At 53.2% G+C, this 23,129-nt stretch overlaps 1 protein-coding gene across 2 annotated transcripts in view; it reads right to left on the reverse strand.

Moving 5' to 3' along the window:
* The window catches only part of Cdk18 (cyclin dependent kinase 18), a 30,124-nt gene extending 26,338 nt beyond the window's left edge, over nucleotides 1-3,786 (reverse strand). For both annotated transcript variants that reach the window (XM_070041682.1, XM_070041681.1), the window contains exon 1: nucleotides 3,565-3,786. The gene's annotated coding sequence lies outside the window, so the exon portion shown is untranslated. The remainder of the gene's footprint in view (nucleotides 1-3,564) is intronic.
* Between the last annotated feature and the right edge of the window lie 19,343 nt (nucleotides 3,787-23,129).

Genomic DNA, 23,129 nt, shown 5'->3' on the forward strand with positions numbered 1-23,129 from the left:
TAACCCCAGGCCCTTAACCTGCCTCCACCCAAGGTGGAAAGGAGACGTAAATACAGCAGGTAAATATAGGCAAATAATGAATGTATCAGCCAGACTTTAAGAGGCTTGTCTACTCCACCCATTTTCAGGGAAGACCTCATTAATGGGTTTTGAGGTTGACAGGGAAGGACAATTATTGAGCCTCCACAAGGAAGTGAGTTTTACCACTATCCCTTCAAATGAGTAAGTTAAAGTCTCCCAGAACAGCTGGGTGCTGCTGGTGGCTCACATCTGTAATCCTAACTACTCAGGAGGCTAAAATGTGAGGATCGAGGTTCAAAGCCAGCCTAGGCAGGAAAGGCCCGGAGACTCTTATCTCTAATTAACCACTAGAAAACTGAAAGTGATGCTATGGCCCAAAATGGTGGAGCACTAGTCTTGAATGAAAAAAGCTCAGGGACAGCACCCAGGCCCTGAGCTCAAGCCCCACAACCAACAACAACAACAACAAAAAGTCTTCTAGAACACAGGGGTCACACGGGCTGCCAGGGAACATCCACCCTTTTCAGTTCAAAGCCAAACCTCACACATGCCTCCCTGGATCCCCCCCTCTACAGGCAGAATTGTGGGTGCCCACAGGCTTCAGAGCTGGCTGAGATATGCTCACAGCTTCCCAATCTGCTGTGGTGCCATGGGTTGGGCCCTACTGGGCCTGAGCACCAGTCCTGGTGAAACTGAGCCACTGACCATCAAAGTTCTGTGTGTGTGTGTGTGTGTGTGTGTGTGTGTGTGTGTGTGTGTGTGTGTGTGTGTGTGTGTGTGTGTGTGTGTGTGTGTGTGTGTGTGTGTGTGTGTGTGTGTGTGTGTGTGTGTGTGTGTGTGTGTGTGTACGTGCTGTAAGGGCCAGGACAGGCTAACCTTGATCTGTCCCCATCCCTTGAGCTAGGAAAGTGTCCACTCAGCAGCAAATACCTGGAGGGCAAGGGCAAAGGATCCAGGGTAAAGGAAAGAGGGGTTAAGGAGGGACACAGAGAAACATGACTTGCTCCCAAAGGGGTGAAGCTAATCAGGTGGGTCTGGACCCAGGCCAGCTACTCCCTCATGGACAACAGAGCAGAACAGGGACTGCAAATTATTAAGTACCAGGAAAAGATCCTACTGGCTCCAGGGAAAGGAGGTGCTGCCCATAGGCACCTCAGAAAGGAACCTCCATCCTGCAGTCTTCCTTACTCACTAGGAACTGGAGGGTGACCCAGCACAGATTCCTGGTCCCTCCTGGCAGGGTTCCATCCAGCTCCCCCATTCTCCCATACAGGACTCCCTCTCCCTTCCACACACATGCCAGGAAGAGCACGAAGCCTCTGTCTAAGGGCTTGGCCTTCTTATTTAGTTTCTACCCCAGAGCCAGCCCTGGGGCATCACTAGAAAATTCACCACCTCCACCCCCTCCTAACGCCCCTTCCGATGATGGGTCCCATGTATGAAGACATATGAGGAAACTGAGGCTGGAGGATTTCAGGAGATGCTTAGGGGCAGGGGCATCACAGAGCCAGTTGAAGCAAGGCCCTAGTTCTGCCCTCCCTCTCCTTCAGGTCTCCAGTTTAATTAGGAAAGAAACGAAGAAATCAGAGGAGGGGATCCAGGGAGATGTCAGACAGAAGACCAAAAGATGGGAAAAGGAGAGGTCAGGGTGGGGTAGGAGCCGCTTTGCTGAAACTGCGGGCGAGGCAGCTCCATCTTCTCCATAGACGAGGAGGTCTCCCCACGGGATGCGAGACCAGGAGCCTATTCACTCTTCCGATCTGGTCCCTCTCTCCTGCCACTTGTGGTGAAGCCTGGCTCTGCCTGGCACAGGACAAACGGGAGCTTCATTACTTGGGGCCTGGCCCTGTCCTTCCTTCCTCTGAAGACTGAGGCAGACTCCCGGAACTCCAGATTGGGCTGGAACCTGGCAGGGATGGGGCAGGGGCTTGGGGTGAGCTACAAGTGGGCTTGGCTGAATCCCACCTGTACACAACTTAGGGAATGTTCATCTCTCAGTGCCTCCGTTGCCTGACCTGTAAAATGGGGATCATGGTGCCTTGCTTTGTGAAGATGTTGGGACACAGAGTAGATATTCCATGAGTGACAGCCACGAAGGCATGGGGAAACCAGATCTAACTTCCTGAGGTCTCTACAGGAAGGGCCACTCTGACATGAGTGGGCAGAGCCTGGGCAGCCAGTGGGGACAGTCCTAGGCAGCTCATGGCTTAGGGACGCCCCCAGTCAGGGGTGAGGTCAGTTCTTCAGCTTCATCACCTGTGCGGGACGACCCTCTCTCCAGATTCTTCTTCAGGATAAAATAATCTGGTAGTCAGTACTGCCTTCCATTTTCCTGGCAACCCCACCCCCACCCCCACAAGCTTTCCTAGAACCCCTTCCCTCCCCCCCCCTCCTCCAGGCAAGCTACAGGTAGGGGATCTTGAGATGTGTCAGCCAGCCAGATGCTCCAGGAGGCCTGGAGAATTCTGGAATGTGCTCTGTGCCCATGCCTGGGTGGGGATGGCACACAGCTATGCAGAATCTCACCGCAAGCTGACAAGATGAAAGCAGTCAAAGGCCATGGCTGGGGAAGGTTGTCTAGGGATGGAGTAGGGATGGGATGAAGGGTGGGGAGAGCAGCAGGGGGGGACCCCAAGGTTCTGGGGATCTGGTTGTGCACACACTTCTCACAGCTGTGCTTCTCTGGCCCCTGTGAGCCCAGGGGGTGCCACTGGCCCTTTAGGAAAGAAAATCAACCACCAGGCCTGCAGACAGGGAACTTGCTCCCCAAGAGGCTGGCATGGGCACCTCTGGCCCATTCCCCATTCCTGTGCCAGATTCCTAACTCTCTCCCCCAACACAGAGAAATCCCGGACACGTCTCTTAGCTCAACAGGCCACTAACCAGCCTTTCCCACGGCTGCATTAACCCTTTATCCACTGCTGATGGGGGGGGGGTCGTTACTCGGGGCTTCCCAGGAGATGGGGGGGAGAGAGCAAAAGAGAGAGAGAGAGAGAGAGAGAGAGAGAGAGAGAGAGAGAGAGAGGGCGCAGGAGAGCGTGCACAGCACATTCCCCAGGGACCCTCCTAACTGCCAGCCCCGCGCTGCGCCCCTGGGGCGTCTCGCGTCCTTCCACGTTGTCCCCGGGCCTCCCACCCCATCCCCCAGCCTGCCCATCCTGAAAGTTCTCCAGGGACCAGAAAGCCTTTCCGGGGGCGAGGGGGGAGCGTCGGGTCCCACACTGTTGCGTCTTCCGTCACCTGGGACCCCTGGTTCACGACTGCGTGGAAACTTTGCCTCGTGGGTTCTGAGCCGAGCCTGGGGACAGAGGGAGTCCCAGACACGACACGGGGTGGGGTGGGGGTCCCGGGGGTCCCGGGGATCCCGGGGTCTGCCAAACAGACTCCTAAGCACCTGGAAGTCGGCAGTGGCCCTCCCCCCGCACACACACACACACACACAACACGACAACACAACGCCCCCCGCGCACGGACCACCGCGTGCCCTCCGGCCGCGCGCCCCGGCGCGGGCAGCCCGGCGCCTTTAAGGGCCGCTCGGCTTACCTTTGCTCCGCTCGCCCGGCGCCGCGGTGCCCCTCCGGCGACCTCCCGCTCCCCGGCGCGCTGCCCGCGGGGCCCGGCGGCCCGGGGCTGGGGCTCCGCGCCCTGCGCCCTGCGCCCTGCGCCCCGCGCGCTGGGTCCCGGCCCCGCCGCTTTCCTGGCTCGGGAAAGGTGCGTGGATCCCCCAGAGAAGCTGCAACCTGAGCTGGAAGAGTAGGAGGAGGAGGAGGAGGACCGAGGGGAGGGGAGGGGAGGGGGGCAGAAGGAGGAGGAGGAGGAGGAGGAGGGGGAGGGAAGAAGCCCGGCCCCCACCAGAGTTTTTCACGTGTACAAGCTGACTCCTCCCCGCCGTCCTCCCGCCCTGCCCCCAGCCGCTGCCAATCCCCGGGGCTCCCTCTGTCAGGGTGCCCACCCCTTTCTCTCACTCTGGGAACCAGGGTCCAAACGCCTCTTCCTGTTTCCTTCATGGCCTGGCCGGGGAGGCTTCTCAGCTGGTAGCCCTGGGAACCTAGCACCCAGCACCCTAGGACGTGCGTAGGCTGTTTGTTTCTTCCTGGTTTTGGTTTTGGTTTTGGTGGTACTGAGTTTAAACCCTAGGCCTTGCAAGGCAGACCCTCTCCCACTTGGGCCATGTCCTTTGGTTTGTCAGTTTTTTGTTTGTTTGTTTGTTTTAAGGATATCTGCTTTTTATTTTTGTTTTGGCCAGCGCTGGCCTATTTCTTCCTTGTAGCCACGACTCCGATGGGCTTATTTGTTTGAGAAAGGGTTCCACACTAACTTTTTTGTTACCCAACCACCCAGGACTGCCCTCTGACAGGGGCCTCCCGATCTCTACCTGTTTATCATTTCCTTGATAACAGTAAGCCCAGAGTTCCCACCCGGCCAGCTCCCCCTCCCCACCAGTCATTTTCCCCACGTCCTACCCCAAGGGGTGGTTCACTGTGTCCCATAGGAAGCAACCTCTGCGGTCCCACTGAGTCACCTTAGAGGACTCAACTTAGAGGTGCTTTTCAGAATAGTGCTAGGTCAGCTTTCATTTACACAAGAGAAACTGAGGCTCAGAACTGGCCCTAACTCTTAAAGAGAGTTTAGTGGCATATTTGATTAGAACCCAGGCCAATGAACTTCAAGAATATAAGACTAAATAAAATAATAAACTGGGCACCAGTGGCTCACTCCTGTAATCCTAGCTACTCAGGAGGCTGAGATATGAGGATCGCGGTTCAAAGCCAGCCTGGGCAGGAAAGTCTGTGAGACTCATCATTAATGAACAACCAAAAAAGCTGGAAGTACAGCTGTGGCTCAAATGGTAGAACACTAGTCTTGAGCAAAAGAAGCTCAGGGACAGTGCCCAGGCCCTGAGTTCAAGCCCCAGGATGACCACAAAAATGTAAAAAGCAATAAAATAAATGAAGCTTCAGTAGCATGAAGCACACAGAGTCCCTTCCCAGGCCTGCTTTCTCCTGAGGGCTGTGGGGAGAGGAGGTAAGGCCTTAGCTCTAGAGACCAAATCAAGGAAGCCTATGACCTCTGCCCTGCCAGTGACCATGGCCTCTACAATCTGGGGGTAGAGGGGAGACAGGCTGTCAGGTTAGATGTCTTTTTTTTGGGGGGGGGGTCCGGTCATGGGGCCTGAACTCTGGGCCTGGGCTCTGTCCCTCAGCTCTTCAGTTCAAGGCTAGCGCTCTACCACTTGAGCCACAGCGCCACTTCCGGCTTTTTGCTTTTTGCTTATGTGGTGCTGAGGAATCGAACCCAGGGCCTCATGCATGCAAGGCAAGCACTCTACCACTGAGCCACCTTCCCAGCCCCAGGTTAGATATCTTGAGTAGGGGCAGTCCACCATCGGGGATGTACTTTTGAACGTCCTGGGGAGAATAAGATGTTCAGAATGAACCAGGAACCTTGGCTCACACCTACTCAAGAGACTGAGATCTGAGGATCACAGTTGAAAGCCAACCCCAGCAGACAGATGTGAAAAACTCAAAAGAAGCAGTAAGTAGAGGCGTGGCTCACGTGGTAGAGTGCCAGCTTTGAGTGAACAAAAGCCAAACAAGAGCACAGAGGCCCTGAGTACAAGTACTTGCATTAAAAAAAAAAAAAAATGTTGGGAATGGGACAATTTCCTTCTGGATATGGACCTGAGATCTCACCCCCCCCCCCCCCACGTGAGACAGGAGAAGGGAAACATAGAGCCCAGGCAGGAAAATGACCTGTGGGTGGTTGGCAGGGCATCCCACAAGGGCCTCCCAACTCTTGGAGGCCTGTTTTTTTTCCCCGCCAGGGCCTGCAGACCTCCTGGACACCAGCTCTCTTTCTAAAAAGGAATCCGCCAAGTGTTGAAAGGTTACAAAATGGCTGGAGCCAAAGCCTCCAGACTACGGAGATGATGCAACCTGCCTACCTTGCTCCATAGTCCAAATGTATAATAAGGGTATTGGGGAGTGGGGAGGCCCTGCCAAGGTTGGGGAGCATGCAGGGGGGAAGGGAAACAGACTCTGGCTAAGGAGCTAGAGGATTAGAGACGCTAAAGGATTAGAGACACTGTGGACAAAGGGCAGATTCAAGGAGCTGGTGAGGTTCAAAAAGGCTCAGAAAACACTTTCTTTTTTTTTCTTTTTTTGGGTCAGTCATGGAGCTTGAACTCAGGGCCTGGGTGATGTCCCTGAACTCTTTTTGCTTAAGGCTGTTGCTCTACCGCTTGGAGCCACAAGCCACAGCTCCACTTCCAATTTTCTGGTGGTTAATTGGAAAGAGTCTCCCAAACTGGTTTTCTTTTGTCAGTCCTAGGCCTTGAACTCTGGGCCTTGGCGCTGTCCCTAAGCTCCTTTTGCGGAACTAGTGCTCTACTACTTGAGCTACAGCATCACTTCCAGCTTTTTCTGTGATTAATTAGAAATAAGAGTCTCATAGACTTTCTTGCTTAGGTTAGCATGGAGCTGCAATCCTCAGGTCTCAGCCTCCTGAGCTAGGATTAAAGGCGTGAGTCACCAGTGCCGCGCTCCTTTCCGTTATTGTAACAAATACCTGGGGACAATCAACTCATACAGAGAAAAGTTTCGTTTTGGCTGACAGTCCAGGATCCATTGGTCCAATTGCTCTTGGGTCTGTGGCAACTCAGAATTACATGGCCGAGAGCCTGTGGGAGAGCCAAGCCACTGGTGTCCAGGAAATGAAAGGGAGAGGAAGAAGAAGGAACTGGAGTCCCACCCTCTCTCAAGGGCACAACCCAAATGACCTAAAGACTTCCTGCCAGGCTCCCACCTGATAATGCTACAGGTGGGGAACCACGCGTTTAACTGGTAGCCTTAGAAGGACAGTCCAGGTGCCCCTCTACTGAGACTGTAGCATGGAGGTTAGTGCTGGACAGCTCTGATTGAGCCAAGAGTTAACAGAGAAGACTGGGAAGAGAGGGAGGGCTTTTCTTTTTTCCAGCTGGCTGATAGCATGTGCAGAGTACCAGGGGAGAAAACATGGCACCATAGTTCCAGATGCTGAAGCATGGATTCTGGGGGGTGGGGCTGACTGGGGAGGAGGAGGGTTCGGGGGCCTCGTGTACACACTGTGGCTAAGGAGCCATGTTCTGGAAGATAGGGGAGGGGAGGCATTCCAAAAGAAAGGGACAACCTCTCCTGCAGAGGAGTAGATAATTGATGGTGGTGTCAAAGCTGGCGATAGAACCCCCAATTTTGAGGCTGATCCTAAGTAAATAATGAGTAGAGCAGCAGCAACAGAGAGGAGAGACAGGAGGTACAGTTGCAAAACTTGTGCCTTATTTGATTCACTCGTATGATAGGGCAAACAAAGCCTTGGTACCTTCTAGTTGTTTCTTGATTCCCAAACATTGCAATTTTTTTTTTCTCTTTCCTAGTCCTGAGGTTTGAACTCAGGGCATGGATACTGCCTCTGAACTTTTGTGCTCAGAACTAAGGCTCTACCACTGAGCCACAGCTCCACTTTCTAACTTTTGTGTGGTTAATTGATTTTTCTTTTTTTGCCAGTCCTGGGGCTTGAACTCAAGGCCTGAGCTTCTTTTGCTCATGGCTAGCATTCTACCACTTGAGCCATAGTGCCTTCCAGCTTTTTCTGTGTATGTGGTACTGAGGAATCGAACCCAGGGCTTCATGCATGCTAAGTAAGCACTTTACCACTAAGCCACATTCCCAGTTCATTGTGTGGTTAATTGAATATGAGAGTTTCATAGACTTTCCTGCCTGGGCTGGCTTTGAACCTCAACTCAGATCTCAGACTCCTGCATAGCTAGGATTATAGGCGTGATCCATTGGTACCTGGCTTTGCTGTGCAGTTTTAGGCAGGTGACTTCAACCTTTCTGAGCCTAGTTTTCCCCTGTAGGACAAAGATACTAAAATTAATCTTATATGGTTGTGGTACATATTAAAGGTAATATATGCTAAGGGCCTTGCATAAGCTTGGCTCATAAAAGGGACTCAATAAATACCAGCTATAATTGCCATCATTTGTCTATCCATCAAACGTTTATGAAGCTCCTGCTGTGTGCCAAGGGCTATCCTAGATAGTCTCAGTCCTTGTTTTTATGCCACCCGCTGTTCACCTGGAGACAGATGTGCAGAAGGCTGGTCATATTACATGATGATAATGGCTAAGGCAGAAGAGGAAGACCTTACTCTGTCCCCAGAGAAGCAGGGACAACCTCATCACAGGAGAGGTGACAGGCTAAACAATGTAGGTCCAGCCACCGGACCAGAGACTGTTATACCACCCTCAGAGTCAGGGGTCTCTGAAATCATCAGTTTCAAAAGCATTGTTTTGCCTCTGGGGGTCAGGGAGGGGGGGTGGCTGCAGATGGCATCTCTAGGGAATGCAGAGAAAAGGGCATCGCTGATGGACAGGAAGAAGGGGGACCTGAGAAGGGTGAAGACACGCATGTGGGTGGGACTTACAGCTGGGTCCTGCGTGTGGGGTATGCACATGGCGCCCCACAGTGGCCTGGTGGGTATAGTTGAGACTGCCCCCATTTTCTTGTCCTCGGACCATGGGCTTCCAAAACTTTTCTTTCTCTCTCTTTTTTTTTTTTTTTTCCTTTTCTTTTCTTGTTTCTTGGTGCCAGTAATGGGGCTTAAACTCAGGGCCTAGGCAGTGTCCCTTAGCTTTTTCTCTCTAGATTGTCACTTGACCACTTGAGCCACAGCTCCACTTCCAGCTTTTTAGTGATAATTGGAGAGAAGATTCTCATGGACTTTCCTGTCGAAGCTGGCTTTGAACTACCACCCTCAGATCTTAGCCTTCTGAGTAGCTAGGATTACAGGAGGGAGCCATCAGTGCCCGGTTCCAAGAGTTGTTTGCTTTCCAGACATCTCCCAACAATCCCGACCCCATCGAAGCCACACCCCCAGGGCCCTGCCCACAAGGAGGAGGGCTTGCCTTGCTGCCCTACGGAGCAAGTCTTTGGGCTTGAAAAAGCCATGTAACCTGTGTGACCTTGTGCATCCGGTGCTATGGCTGACTTCATTTCCTGCCTGTGACACGGGGATGGTAACGTGCCTCTCTCGTGGGGCTACGGGAGGTTTCAGTAGATGTCAGCTTGGTACCAATCAATGCTCTTCTCCTCTGCATCCTTAACTCCCTCTGTGCAGAGGGTCAGGCAAGAGACTCAGCTGAGGGGTTCCACTGGCGTCCTGGTACCTGGGGCTCTTCTACATGGATCCTGCTGCTCCATCCTTCCCTCGGTTACCTGGGGGAAGGGGGTGGTGGTGCCTGGAGCATCCCTAAGCACACCCTGAGATCCTTGTAGCAGCAATGACATCCTGAGCAGCATGACAATGGGAGCCAGCAGTAACCGGGCCCACTGGGCTCCTCCTTGCAGCCAGTGGCAGGCCAGTGTACTCTCTCTCCCTCGTCTCTCTGTCTCTCCCTCTCCCTCTCCCCCTCTCTCCCTCTCTCTCTCTCTCTGCAGATAGGACAGGCATCCTCCTGCCTAAGGGCTGAGTGGGGAAGCTGGAAACAGCTCTGCCTCACAGACTGTGTGGGCAGTGCATTTGAATAGCTTTCTGAAACCCCAACATGCTAGCCTGCCCCCATTGTCTGCCCAGCGTCTAGGGAATCTCTGGAGGCTCCCAGCACCTAGACAGGGGAGCGTGGGCCACAGCAAATCTCCTTCCTGTTCGCAGCAGCCTCTCCTCCCTCTGGCCTCGCTGTTCCTAAGCAGGCAGACCTCCCGAGTCACTGGTGAGAGGTGCTCGGGAGGTCTGGAGGCCTGAGTTCGCCCCCATCCCCATCTCAGATGCATGCGGGAAGCTGCTGTGGTCAATCTGGGCCTCGTTCTTCCTCTTCAGCAGAATGGGAAAATGCTGAGGGTTTGCCTCTCAAGATGTACCAATTAAAATGGATGGGATATGTCGGTGGTTGATGAGCTGTTTGTGTGTGAGCTCATTTGTGTTTAGCCGAAGGGCCTTTCTGAGGGTTTCAGGAGTCTAGTGAAAGCATGAAAAGCAGGAAGGTAAGTAAGTACAGAACGATTCACCTCAATTCATGAGTGCGTCCTCGGCAGGCAGCACACAGTGGCGGCAGAGACCTGCGGATGGGTGGCCCACTGTCGCTCACCTGGTCCCAGATGTGCGTCTGTAGGGATAGGAGGAGCTGGCTGGAGGATTCAGTTCTTGCACCTGTGACTAAACACAGGCCATTGTTTTCCAGTCATTTCTGTGAGAAGAATTTACAACTCAAGAGAAACATACTGGGCTTCAGTGTGACTTTAGCAGAGAACCTGAACTTCCTATGCTATCACGTGCCAAGCATGACCTGCTCTCTACCGTTTGTGTTCATGCCCAGGCCTGTGCCTGGGGCCAGTGGTTCATGCGTGTAATCTTTTCTAGAGGCTGAGATCTGAGGATTGTGGTTCAATGCCAGCCCCGGGCAGGAATGTCAGGGCCAGATAGAAAACTGGAGCTGTAGCTCAAGTGGCAGAATGCTATCCCTGAGTGAAAAAGCTAAGGGCTAGGGCTGGGAAGACAGCTCAGTGGTAGAGCACTTGCCTGGCATGCATGAAGCCCTGGGTTGGATTCCTCAGTACCACATAAACAGAAAAAGCCAGAAGTGGCGCTGTGGCTCAACTGGTAGAGCGCTAGCCTTGAGCAAAAAGCTGCTCAGAGACAATGCCTAGGCCCTGAGTTCAAAACCCAGGAATGGCAAAAAGAAGAAGAAGAAGAAGAAGAAGAAGAAGAAGAAGAAGAAGAAGAAGAAGAAGAAGAAGAAGAAGAAGAAGAAGAAGAAGAAGAAGAAGAAGAAGAAGAAGAAGAAGAAGAAGAAGAAGAAGAAGAAGAAGAAGAAGAAGAAGAAGAAGAAGAAGAAGAAGAAGAAAAAGGAAAGCTAAGGGACAGCATCCAGGCCCTGAGTTCAAGCCCCAGGACCAACACACACACACACACACACACACACACACACACACACACACACACACCTTATGCATGACCACTCCAGACTTCAGTGGGGCAACCAGCTGCATCCCAGTTTCAAAACAAGGTGAGCACATAAATAGTCAGTCAACTGCAAAGCTGTCTACCCTAGCAACCATCGAACCAATTAGAAGCCAGCATCCCGTACTGCCTTCCAAATTCACCACATGAGTGCGTGCGCACACACATGCGCGTGCGCACACGTAAACACACACACACAGAGTTCAGGTTGATGCATTGCCATAGCAACAAAATCACCACACACAGCCTGAGTGAGAGAGTATCCTTAGTAACAGAACTGGAAAGGGGCTGGGGAGGGGGAGGGTGCAGGCAAAGCTGGGTGGGGGAGGACCTGGGAGCATGTCTCCAGTCTCTGTCTCCCTCCGCAGGAGAGTTGTTGGTTCTGAGCCCATTTTTGGAGTTGGGGCCTTGTTGTCCCATCTATGGAATGGAGTCAAAGCCTCCTATTGGTATTAGATCAGGTGCCCAGAGAAAGCCATTACTTTTCACCCATAGGTTTTCTTCTCAGAAATGTGAAGCTTCTGGGAAAAATAGCAATGACCACTCCTAGAAAGACCTAAAATCGAACCCTCAAATCCAGCTCAGGAACTCCTTGTCCAATTTTCAGCACTTGCTTAGAATCTTTCCCGAGCACAGCCAGGTGCTGGCTTTGGCTATAGCCAGGTAGACTGCGAGGGGCCAGGAGGACACCTTGGCAGAAGCTTTTGGAACCATCTAGAAGTCTATTGGAAGGACTTGTGAAGGTGGTATGTGGACTTGGGGAGACATTGCTCATGGCCAAGGAAGAAATGTGCTGAGGTCTGGACTCTGCAGGTTGTTTTTGTAATCTGACCTCTAGCTCAGCCACCGGAGAGCTCTTACCTAAACCAAAAATCTCATGATGGGTTCCCCTGCCCTGCTGCTTCCTGTAGCTCCAGATGATGGGCTTGAGGTCTCCGCACCTGCCTCTAGAACCCAGAGAGAACTGAGGAGCCCCTCCTCTGCTCAGCCTTGTCCCTCATTCCTCACTTGAGCATCCTGACCTCCTCCCTTCCATGGTCCATCTCCAGCCACATCAAATCCCTGGGTGTACATGCCCTTGCACGTATTCCCACCAATTAGAGAAATTCTCTCCTTTACCTCTTGCCTAGTAAACTCCTATTCATTCCTCAAAATCCTGCTCAGGAGTCATTGCTTCCTTGATACAGAAGTCTTGCTGCTGACTTGATAAAAGGCTCCATGTCTGGCCCAAGACCAGAGACCATATGGTTAGCTTTCATATCTCCAGTACCTTCCTAGCACATAAAAGGAGTTGCCCAGGGATGGGAGAACCAAGATGGTGGAACTGAGTGGGCCATTGCCCAATGAAAGAAGAGGAAAGGGAGCAGATGGGAGGTTAGGCCACGAACCAGGAGAAGAGCAGTTCTCAAGAAGGATCCTGGAAGTTCAAGGTTGATAAGGTTGAAAGGCACGATTGACTCTGGCAACTAGGAAGCCAGTGGAAGGTAAGGGTGCCCAAAGAACGCACTGGGCAAGCTGGCATGGTGGCTCACCCAAGACTGGCAGCAGATGAAGTGGTCAAGGCCTGACACTGAACTGAGGGGACTCCGGAAGTGCTGGTAGAAGGAGGGGCCTGATGCTGTGCCAAACTCCCAGGCCAATCGCCTCTCTGTTCTTCAGAGAAATCAAACCAGGTGACAGATGTCAGAAATGCTGAGTGCACACTCAGCCATGTCTTCCTGAAGGCCCTGAGCCCACTGCCTTGGCCCCTCTGGGTCCCCACAGCACGGACATCTTATTGCCCAGGCTGGCTTTGAACTGCAATCCTCAGATCTCAGCCTCCTGAGTTGCTAGGATTACAGGCGTGAGCCACTGGGCCCAACATAAACTACGTATACCTGGCTTCTCTCAGAAGTAAAGACCACAGGACGGGACCCAGGGGCCACAGAGGAGCGTGACATTCTGGACAGAGCTGAGCCCACTGGCTCGAAAAGGCAGAAGAGGCCTGGGCTCTGATGGGAGTACCTCGATTAGGGCTGGAAATTACAGAGCTTGCCTCTGGCAGCCGCTGGCTCTCTCATTAGCCTGGGTGCTGAGAGATACAACACACCCTGCTGGGAGCCGCCTCCTGGCCAGGCTCCGGCTCTGTAATTAAACACAAAACCCCAACTCCATGGAGGCGTCCACCCCTCCTGGGGGGGCAGGGAGGCAGTGGGGAGCAACAGAGCAAAGGTGAAGCCTGTCCCCCACCCCACGCCCGCTCAGGGCAAGGGCAACTGGAGGTGTGAGCTGTAAGCACCCAGCCTCAGGTCCCTCCAGAGACCTCAGAGGGCCTGGGAAGGTGGCTCAATGGCAGAGCGCTCGCCTTGCATGCGTGAGACCCTGGGTTCAATTACCTCAGCACCACATAAGCAGAAAAAGCCGGAAGTGGCGCTGTGGCTCAAGTGGTAGAAGCGCTAGCCTTGAGCTGAAGAGCTGAGGGACAGCGCCCAGGCCCAGAGTTCAGGCCCCACGAACACCACCACCACCACCACCAACAACAAAACCTCAGAGGCAAATCTGAAGAGAAGAGAAAAGGCATGGAAGGAAGGAGAGGAGGAACCCTATTTCTTCCTACTTGGATGCCCAGGACCCAGCCTTGATGGCAGGCCAGACTGGCTTCTAAGACATTCTGAGGAGGGATTTTAGGAAGTGAGCACTTGAAAAGACAAGTAGTTTGTCTGACTTCAAATTTATCTGAGACTAGCTCTGTGTGTGTGTGTGTGTGTGTGTGTGGTGTGTTTCCCACACACACTAGTATACACACACACACACACACACACACACACACACAAAGAGTAGTGAGAACACCCCCAAAACCCTTATAGCCAAACCCAGAATGAGGGGTGACCAGCTAGCAGGTACTGTAGTAGGAACTGCAGTTTCACAGGCCCCTTGGGGTGCTAGTGCCCCCCGACACTGTGGCGGCTTCACTGGTGACACAGCAGCAGGGTTTTGCTCTATTGAGTGGGGACGCGAGGCCAGCGGGGGCGTGAGAGGGACAAAGGCTGGTCCTATTCATCTCTGCCCACTCCGCAGAAGGCTGCTCTCTCTTCTATACCTATCCTGAACAAACAGTGAAAAGATGTCCTAAGGGAGAGGAGCCACGTGATCAGCTGGCCCTGGATGCCCACGGGTCTCCACCTGCCAGAGGATGGAAAGGAAGCCCCAGGCTGCAGCCCAGCCCACGCGCTGCTGGCCGGAGTAAGGGGGCGGCCGGGGGAGAGAGGAAGCCCTTCTCCAGCCTCCCTGGCCAGGGTGGCTGGGCCTGCGTGTCCCAGCTCTGGGCTCTGAGCTCTTCCAGCAGCAGCAAGCGGGTGTGTGTACTGGAGACAGACAGGGGGACACCCAGAGGCCAAGGCCTCTGAAGCCTCGGAGAGATAGAAGATGGATGCACAGGGCATCTATTTGCATGTATTTGCATGTATTTGCATGGCGTTTTGTATTAAAACCTAGCGGTGGGGTTGTGGCGAGCATCCATTTGGAGCCCGAGGACTGGACTGCTGACAGAGAAGTGCACAAACCCCTCCAGCCTGCCTCTCCCCAGGGCTCGGCCTCTGATTGGCCCCAGGCTAGCTCTGTATTCTGCCTGCAAGTGTACACACACACACACACACACACACACACACACAGAGGCATCTGAGGAGGGAGAGGTGAGGACAACATAGCTTGATGACTCATAGCATTGCATTGTCCTTTGAGGTTCATGCAGCCCAGAGAAATGCCAGAGCGGGCCCTGCCCTCCTCACCCCTCCATCAAAACCCTGGTTCTGGGGCAGCCGAGGGCCACACTGGGCATGAGGGCAAATGTCTGTGGCAGAGGGGAAGCCGCCTTCCAGCCCCTACCCCTACCCTACAGGGACAGCAGGAAGTCCTTTATGACTGCAATTGGTGAACCTCGTCCTGGGGCTCCACATGCCAGAGGTCACAGCTCATTTTTTATCAGAACCAGCTTCCTCTTTCCTGTAGTCAGGTGTGGCCTGCGGGTTAGGAGTGGGGCCCGGAGGGCTGAGCAGGGGCACGGGAGGGAGAGCAGTCCCGTCAGGTATCTGGGAGAGGGGCCTGAGGTTACCTTCATAATCTCTCCACTTTGGGGGTGAGCCCCCCTGACTAGAAGTAGCTCATCAGGTCCTCTCAGAAAACCAACCTAGCTAAGTGGGGTGTGTGTGGGGAGTGGATACCAGGGGTGCTCAGCCGGGCATGCCCCGTGGCCAGCAGCTCTGGGGGCTCTAAATGAACACGGATGTACACTCAAGTTCCTCGGGTAAGCTTCACTGGGTAAACAGGCGAGCAGGTACGATACCTGCATGTCCCGAGCTGTCCCCAACCAGACCAGGCTGCCAAACGGTCTGGGCAAGAAGGACCCGCACCAGGAAGCAGCCCTAGCAGGTAGCTGGCACGGCCTGGCTGCTGGAGGGTGCCAGGCGGGGCCTCTTGTCGGCAGGGGACTGACGGGGTCTGGGGCCCTGGCTCTGCTTCTCCCTGGGCCTGTGGTCTGCCCCAGCGTGCGTCACCGCAGCGCTCAACCTATGACTTGACTTGGTCTCAGTTAAACACTTGGTGACAGACTTGATCCAATATTTACTCCCGCCCAGGGTGCAGGGACTGACCGGCGTCACCTCAGGAAACCCTACGCGCAGCTGGCTGGAGTCAGAAGCTGGGGTGGGGAGCAGGGCCCAGGGTGGTGGGATGGATGCCTCAGTTTCCCCACCCACCCATCTGTCTACTTCCTCTTTCTGGTGTAAGCCTGGGAAAGACTAGAAGGGAACTTCGTGCCCAAAGTTCTCTCCCTGAGGGGTGAGGGATCTCAGCTAGGAGTTGCCAGAGACCCTTGAAACAAGAAGGTACGTGCCTTGTCCTGCCTCCCCCTCCCCCTCCTCCCCACCCCCCGGAAGTGAGGGCTTCCAGGGAAAGTGGTCTCTCCAGTTCTGGCAAGGCAGACCAAGGATTAAGACCACTGTTTTTGTTTGTTTGTTTGTTCGTTGTGGGTCCTGGGGCTTGAACTCCTAGCCTGGGCACTGTCCTTGAGCTCTTTTGCTCAAGGCTAGTACTCTACTACTTGGAACAACAAAGCCACTTCTGGTTTTCCAGTGGTTTGTTGGAGATGAGGGTCTTGTAGATTCTCCTGCCCGGGCTGGATTTGAACCCCGATCCTCAAATCTCAACCTCCTGAGTAGCTAGGATGACAGGTGTGAGCCACCAGCACCCAGCTTCAAGAGGATAAAGGAGTTTATTGCCAGCGACACAACGAGACCTTGGGGTTTATACTAGCTGGTTACACACAAAATAGGCATTCATCAGATAGACAAAAGGTCCCACAGGCTGACATCAACTTGTGACCAGGTGGGCAATTCCTTTCTAGTGCAGAAATCTGACATCCTGTGACTACCCCCTTTCAGTGTTGTTATTTCAAAAATGCCTGTGGGCTTCTGGCTGTAGCGTCTGATAGCCCCACCTCTCCGGCCCCAGCCCACATTCTAGGAACAGCTGTGCTAGGCTACTTTCTGCCCTTGGCTGGAGGCTATGTTCTGCAAGGTCTCCTTGCAGCTCTTCAGCTGCAGGTCAGCATCTGCCTGCTCCCCGAGACGGGGGAGGAGGAGGAAAGAGGGGACTTGGGTAAGATCCTGGCTATGGAAGAGGGGGGCTCTCTGAGACCCCAGGACTGGGGCCGGTGGGGGTTCCTGCCTGGAAAGGAATCAAGCCATGGTGCCTATAAGGATCCAGAAACTTGATGATGGACCTATATGTGGCGTCTTCATCTGCTTCTCCTCATGTGATCAGTAAAAAGCCTGGGGGAGAGAAATCCCTGGGCCAGCCGAACCTGTGGGGGAAGAGGGAGCAGGGGGCAGGCTGAGATCTGGGAATGGGAGAGCTTAGTACTACCTTCAGAAGCCTGGACTTCACTGGGTACCTCTTAGGTGTCAGGTAGTTTCTAGACCAGGCCACAGTAGATCCTCAAGGCAACACAAAGCAGATATCATGGTTCCATTTTACAGATGAGTGAATGGAGGCTCCCAGAGGTGAACTCGGGGTGTCTGCCCCGAGCAGATGTGCTCTCCTCATGTCCCCAGGTCCCCTCCACGCACCAGCAGCCCAGCCCAGGGCCACCTGGCTCAGACAGGGGGTCTCTTCCACACCTTGAAGCATGCCCCTTGATCAGATGTCCCAGCCCTACCCCTGAGACTGCAGAGGTTCTGAGATGAAAACCACTCAGGGGAGGAGCTGGGGTTAGGGGTGGAGCTTGGCTAGCATAGGCGAGGCCTTAAACTTCCATTCCTAGCATAGCAAGGAGGAAAACAAAACAAAAACAAAGAAAACAAGAGTCTAGTTTTCTAGCCTGGGCCTCATAGTAAAGGTGGAACTCCAGGGATTCTGGAAGAAGGCAAGGCTGAGGGAAGCAACAGGGATAGAAGAGCCCATGTTAAGCCATGGTGCCAGGGGCATACGCCTGTAATCCTAGCTACTCAGGAGGCTGAGATTTGAGGATTGTGGTTTGAAGCCAGCCCAGGTAGGAAAGTCCATGAGACTCTTATTTCCAATTAAACTACAAAAAACTGGAAGGGGAGGGGTAGTTCAAATGGTAGAATGCTAGCCTTGAGCACAAAAGCTCAGGGACAGTGCCCAGGCCCTGAATTCAAACCTCAGGACTGGCAGCAAAACAAAACAACAACATCAAAAACCAATCATATTCATTGCTAGCATTTCTAAGCATCTTGTAGGTGTTAGATAGTGTTCCAGCACTTTCCACGTATGATCAGCCCTCTGGAGATAGACAATGATCATTGTCTCAACTTTGTTGTTGGAGACTCAAAAACACAAGTTAAGTAACTTGACCAAGGCCACGCAACTAGTAACCAATCCAACTGGGATTTGGACCTAGGCAGACTGGATGCAGGAGCTCACCCTCTGTTTCTGTGCAGATGACTTCTACCCTTTGGCCTCTGCTTCAGTGATCATGAGCCCATCGAGTGGAGTTTTAGTTGGCAGAGTTACATGTCCTCCTTCCCTCTGACTCCATTCCCACATCTCCTTCCCAGGCACCATTGTCCAACCAGGAGTTGTTTTTTGTGTATGTGTGTCAGTACTGGGGTTTGAACTCAGGATCTGGGAGCTGTCCCTCACTCAGCTTTTTGCTCAAGGCTGGTGCTCTACCACTGGGACCACACCTCTACTTCTGTTTGTTTGTGTTGTTGGTTTTTTGCTAGTTAATTGAAGATAAGAATCTCAGGGGCTTTCCTATCCAAGCTGGCTTCGAGCTAGGATCCTACAGCCTCAGCCTCCTGAGTAACTGGGATTACGGGCATGAGCCGCCAGTCCCAGGACTAGGAAGTAAATTTAAAGTTTAGGGCACCTGCATTACTTCTGAGCCTGTCTGAACAGCTGTTGGTGGCCTCTGCTGCCACCTCCTGGTCATAAATGGGTAAGGCAGGTCCAGTGGGTATTTTTCAGGGTACCCTCTGTCTAACATCAGCCGCCCATCTGGGCTGTTGACTCAAACCTTTCTGTCTTCTGAGATCTAGGTCTGTGAAGACCAATACAAATGTCTCTAACCCTCCAGCATCTCATCACTTCACTCAGGTTACATGGAGACCAAGCACAGAGCAGCTTAGTAGTTGCTAAGCCTGGCGGCTTAGTTGGTGTTCATTCACAGTGCCCCAGTAAGCACTGCTTTTCCAGCTACACAGCATGAGACATGGGTGCAGTGAAGATGAGCACCCCCAGGGGAAAAGATGCAGGTCTGCTCATTGCATGCTGGCTGGTGGCAAAGGCAGGATGCAGACCCAAATCAGAGCACGCTATGTCACTTTTCAGGGCATGGGGAAAAGACATGGCCTCTAAGCCACAAAGAAACAGAAGTGTGATAGAAGTTGAAGGGGTGGCAGGGCACTGGTGGCTCACACCTGTAATCCTAGCTACTCAGGAGGCTGAGGTCTGAGGATCGGGGTCTGAAGCCAGCCTGGGCAGAAAAGTCCTTGTGAGACTCTTACTCCAATGAATCACTCAAAAACTGGAAGTGGTGCTGTGGCTTAAGTGGTAGAGTGCTAGCACAAAGAGGCTCAGGGACAGCACTGAGTTCAAGCCCTAAAACAGACAAAAAAGAAGAAGAAGTCATCGAAGGGGTGGCTGGAAATCTGAAGATCATGATTCAAAGCCAGCCTGTGCAGAAAAGAATTTTTTTTCCTCCCCCATTTTGGTCTTGGGGCTTGAACTCAGAGCTTGGGTGCTGTCCCTGAGCTCTTTTGCTAAAGGCTAGTGCTCTACCACTTTGAGCCTTAGCTCCACTTCTAGTTTTCTGTGGTTAATTGGAGATAAAAGTCTCAAGGAGGGGCTGTGGTAGAGTGCTAGCTTTGAGCTGAAGAGCTGAGTGACAGCACCCAGGCCCAGGGTTCAGGCCCACGACCAAAAAAAAAAAAAAAAGTCTCAAGGACTTTCTTGCCCAGACTGGCTTTGAACTGTGATCTACAGATCTCAGCCTCTAGAGTTGCTAGAATTATAGGCATGAGTCACGTGTAAATCCTGTCTCTAATTAACAAGCAACAAACAAACAGAAGTGGAGGTGTGGCTCAAGTAGTAGAGCTCCAGCTTTGAGTAAAGAAAAAAGAAGAAGAAGAAGAAGAAAAGGAATGGAACAAAGGGAACAGACAATGAAGAGGCAGTCACTGGGGGGGAGGGGAGGAGAAGCATGAATACTTTGGAGACCTCTTAGAGATATAGACTCCTGCATCTTAGCCCGCCACCTTGTGTTTGAGCCACCCTCAAAGCTAAAAATAGTCTTTGTATTTTGGTTAAGAATTGAATCCAAGAAGCCAGACAAAAATTTTCATTTTTTTAATGGTGAAAAGATAATCCAAAAAGAAACTTTTCAGGGCAAAGGAAAATGACCGGAGTTTCCAATTTCAGTGCCTACAAATAAAGTTTAATTGACGTGCAGCCATTGTTCATGAGTGCTCACTCACTGATACATTGTCTCTATGAGGTGAGTAGTTGTGACTGAGACAAAGCTGAAAACATTTAGTATCTGGCTTTTAGCAGAAAAGTTTGTGCCCCCTACCCTAAAGGAAAAGGGTCACAGGCCCCAGGGAGGGGAATTGATCTTTGACAGAGGAGCCACAAAGGCATAGAAGGGAAGACCTTTGGAGACCACCTGCTTTAATGTTGCCATGACAAAATTTTCTCCAGCTTTGTTTCTATATTTTCCTTGCCAGTGGTTTTGCAGAGCTGGCTCCACTGAATGGACATGAAGCCTTGAAGTGATTCTCTGCTTCTAAGCCTTAGACTGTCTGTACAAAGGGAATAATAATGCAGACCTTGGAGGCTTGTTGAGAGCGCTGTATGATGACCAAGTTCATATGGCAGCTGGTACACGCTGACATTTCTGCCTTGATCCTGAGGACTGGCCACTACAAAGTGGGTGCACCTCCCATCTCTGTCCACTAGAGGGCAGGAAGGCTCAGCTGGCCACCTGGAGGTGTCAGATGGAGCTGGTCTGCAGGTGGCTAGGCCTGGGGAGAGGCTGTTTACAACTCTGGCCTTTGATCAACTCCTGTTCTCCCCACAGCCCGCTGAGGGCCAGGCTGGTGCCGAGCTTCCCACTGGGGGTAGGCCAGGCTTCCTTCTAGCTCTTTCTCTGTCTCCCAGGGACAAGACAGACAGAGGCCAGGTCACTAGGTCTGTTTGCTCAGTGTGGCAAAACCCTTTCTTGCCCACATCTCACAGGCTTCTCCAGGCCCGCAGAGCAGGTGGCTTAATGCCACCTGGGAAATTGAAGCTCAGAGAGGCTCTGTGACTTGCTGGAGTCGCCACAGCTGGCCAGCAGGGTGGCTGGGATGGAGCTGCTGAACTCTCCTGTGTTATGGCTTTCTGGCCTGGCCCATTAATGGCTGCACTCTTACCAAGAAAGCCCCAAGCTTCTCTCCCACTCTGCCACTTCTGAGCCCAAAGTCCATGGATTCAAGAGTCAGATAGCCACTGAGACTGCAGGATGCAGCAATCAGGGAAGGGGGCCTGGCAACCATGACAGATGAGCAGGCCCCTAAAAACCGCTCAGGGTCTATACAGGAGTCAAATGGAGGCAGATCACAGGCAGCTCTTGGCGGTAAAATGGGAGCCAATAAAGTTAGAGGCCTCTGATCCACAGAGCTGTGGCTGTGGGGGAAGGAGGCAGATTTGGTCGTTGGGGCAATGGGAAGACACGGAAGGCTGTTGAGCAATGGAGTTGCAGGAAGCTGATGGACAGGGACAATTGGGAGCCGTGCATGGGGCGGGAGCACAGGAGGAGGTTCCTGTAATTCAGGCTTAAGCGGACTGGAGACAGCCCAGGATGGAACGACCTGAGAGTCAGGTACGTGTGTGGGTACCCCTGGTTTGTTTGCGGCAGGGCCTTGCTATGTATGAGGGGGAAATCTGAGGCCTTCAAGTAGAAATGTTCTGTCAAGTTGGGCATAGTGGTACTCACCTATAATCCCAGCACTCAGGAGGCTGAGGAGGGAGGATCACAAGATCTAGGCCAGCTGGGGACACATAATGAGAACATGTCAAGAGAGGGAGGGGGTGCAGGAGGGAGGAGGGAGGGGTAAGCACTCTGAAGAGCTTTCTCGTGGCAGGACACTTGCCTGGCTAGTGGGAAACCTGTGGGACCATGGAGGAGGGAACGGCCACACAAGAGATCTCAATAGCTGGGGGATGGAACCTAGTCCTCAGAGAGAGGCAGACAGAACAAGGAGAGGGCTGCACCCGAGGCCCAGGGGGAGGGCTGCACTGGGCCTCGGCAGCCCTGCGGCAGGGCGGCACAGCTGCTTCCCATAGCTCGTGGCAGCCACTGGCTCTTCCATTCTGGCTCTTCTATGGGGTCCGTGGGCTTCTTCTCCCCAGACCCAAGGAAGAGCAGGACAGGACAGGGCTGGGGCAGGCTGGGACAGAAGTGCACGTATGAACACAGGCTGTGGTGCCAGCCCCCGGGGACCCCCTGGGAGCCAGGCTGAGGCCGGACCAGGCTGAGAAAGATGAGGGAGACGCAGAGAAACCTGACCAGGTGCCAGGCATGGAGCTGCTCCCCCAGCCCCCGCCTGAACCACTGTGACAAAGCAAAGGCCGTTTGCTGTTTAAGCCAGCTCTGGAGATGTTTCTGTTTCTGCAAATGGAAGATTCCTACCTCACCGGGAGGAATGTGGGCTGCTGGTAATTAGAGAGAGGAGCTCAAAATGGAGGGAGGGATAAAAAACACAGAATACTGACTTAGATCAGAGACACTTTGAAGCCTAAAGATGGTGACTGAGGGTGAGAGAACCTTCCAGAATCAACAACCCTACACCCCAGACTCAGGCCCCACCATCTAATCTGTACCTCAGCAGGGGAAGGGAGCTGGATACTTGACATGCTACTCATTTGGGGAGGGGCAGCCTGGGGGGAGGACTGCACTGGGGCTTGAACTCTGGGCCTGGGGGCTGTCCCTTAGCAATTCAGCTCAAGGCTAGCACCCTACCACTTGAGCCACAGCGCCACTTCTGGCTTTTTCTGTTTATGTAGATGGGGGGGGGGGGCAAGTAGGAATGGCTGTAGACATGTATACCATCAGCCATGCATTGCTCCTCAGACCCCCAGGATGGGGGTCTGGGAACCAAGGGGCACTGCTGAGGGCTCAGGCCCAGCCTTGGAGACCCCAAGCTCAGTGGCAGGTCAGCCACAGGACCAGGTTTAGCATCCAGAGCACTGCCAAACCCTGTGCACCCCAGGACTCGCTCCCTGCACACACACACACACACACACACACACACACACACACACACACACACACACACACAGCCCTCTAGGACCCCAAGGCCAATTGACTTGACCATCGTCTCCTATGGAGAAGACCGCTGAGGTTAGAACCACCATTCACAATCCATACAGAGGGCGATCGACCTCTGTGCCAGGGGAAACCAGACTGGAAAAGTCCCATGCTACCCACGGAGGACCTCAGGGGCAAACAGGAAATGGGGGAGGGCTGGCTGTGCCCCTTCCCTGGCTGCGCCCCTTCCCTGGCTGCCTGCTGAGACGTGGGAGCCCTGGCATCCGAAGGTGAAGGGGTGGGGACTCCAGGACTTCCTGTATCC

The sequence above is a fragment of the Dipodomys merriami genome, unplaced genomic scaffold, assembly GCF_024711535.1.
Source record: "Dipodomys merriami isolate MVZ:Mamm:240054 unplaced genomic scaffold, mDipMer1.0.p SCAF_31, whole genome shotgun sequence".
NCBI lineage: Eukaryota > Metazoa > Chordata > Mammalia > Rodentia > Heteromyidae > Dipodomys > Dipodomys merriami.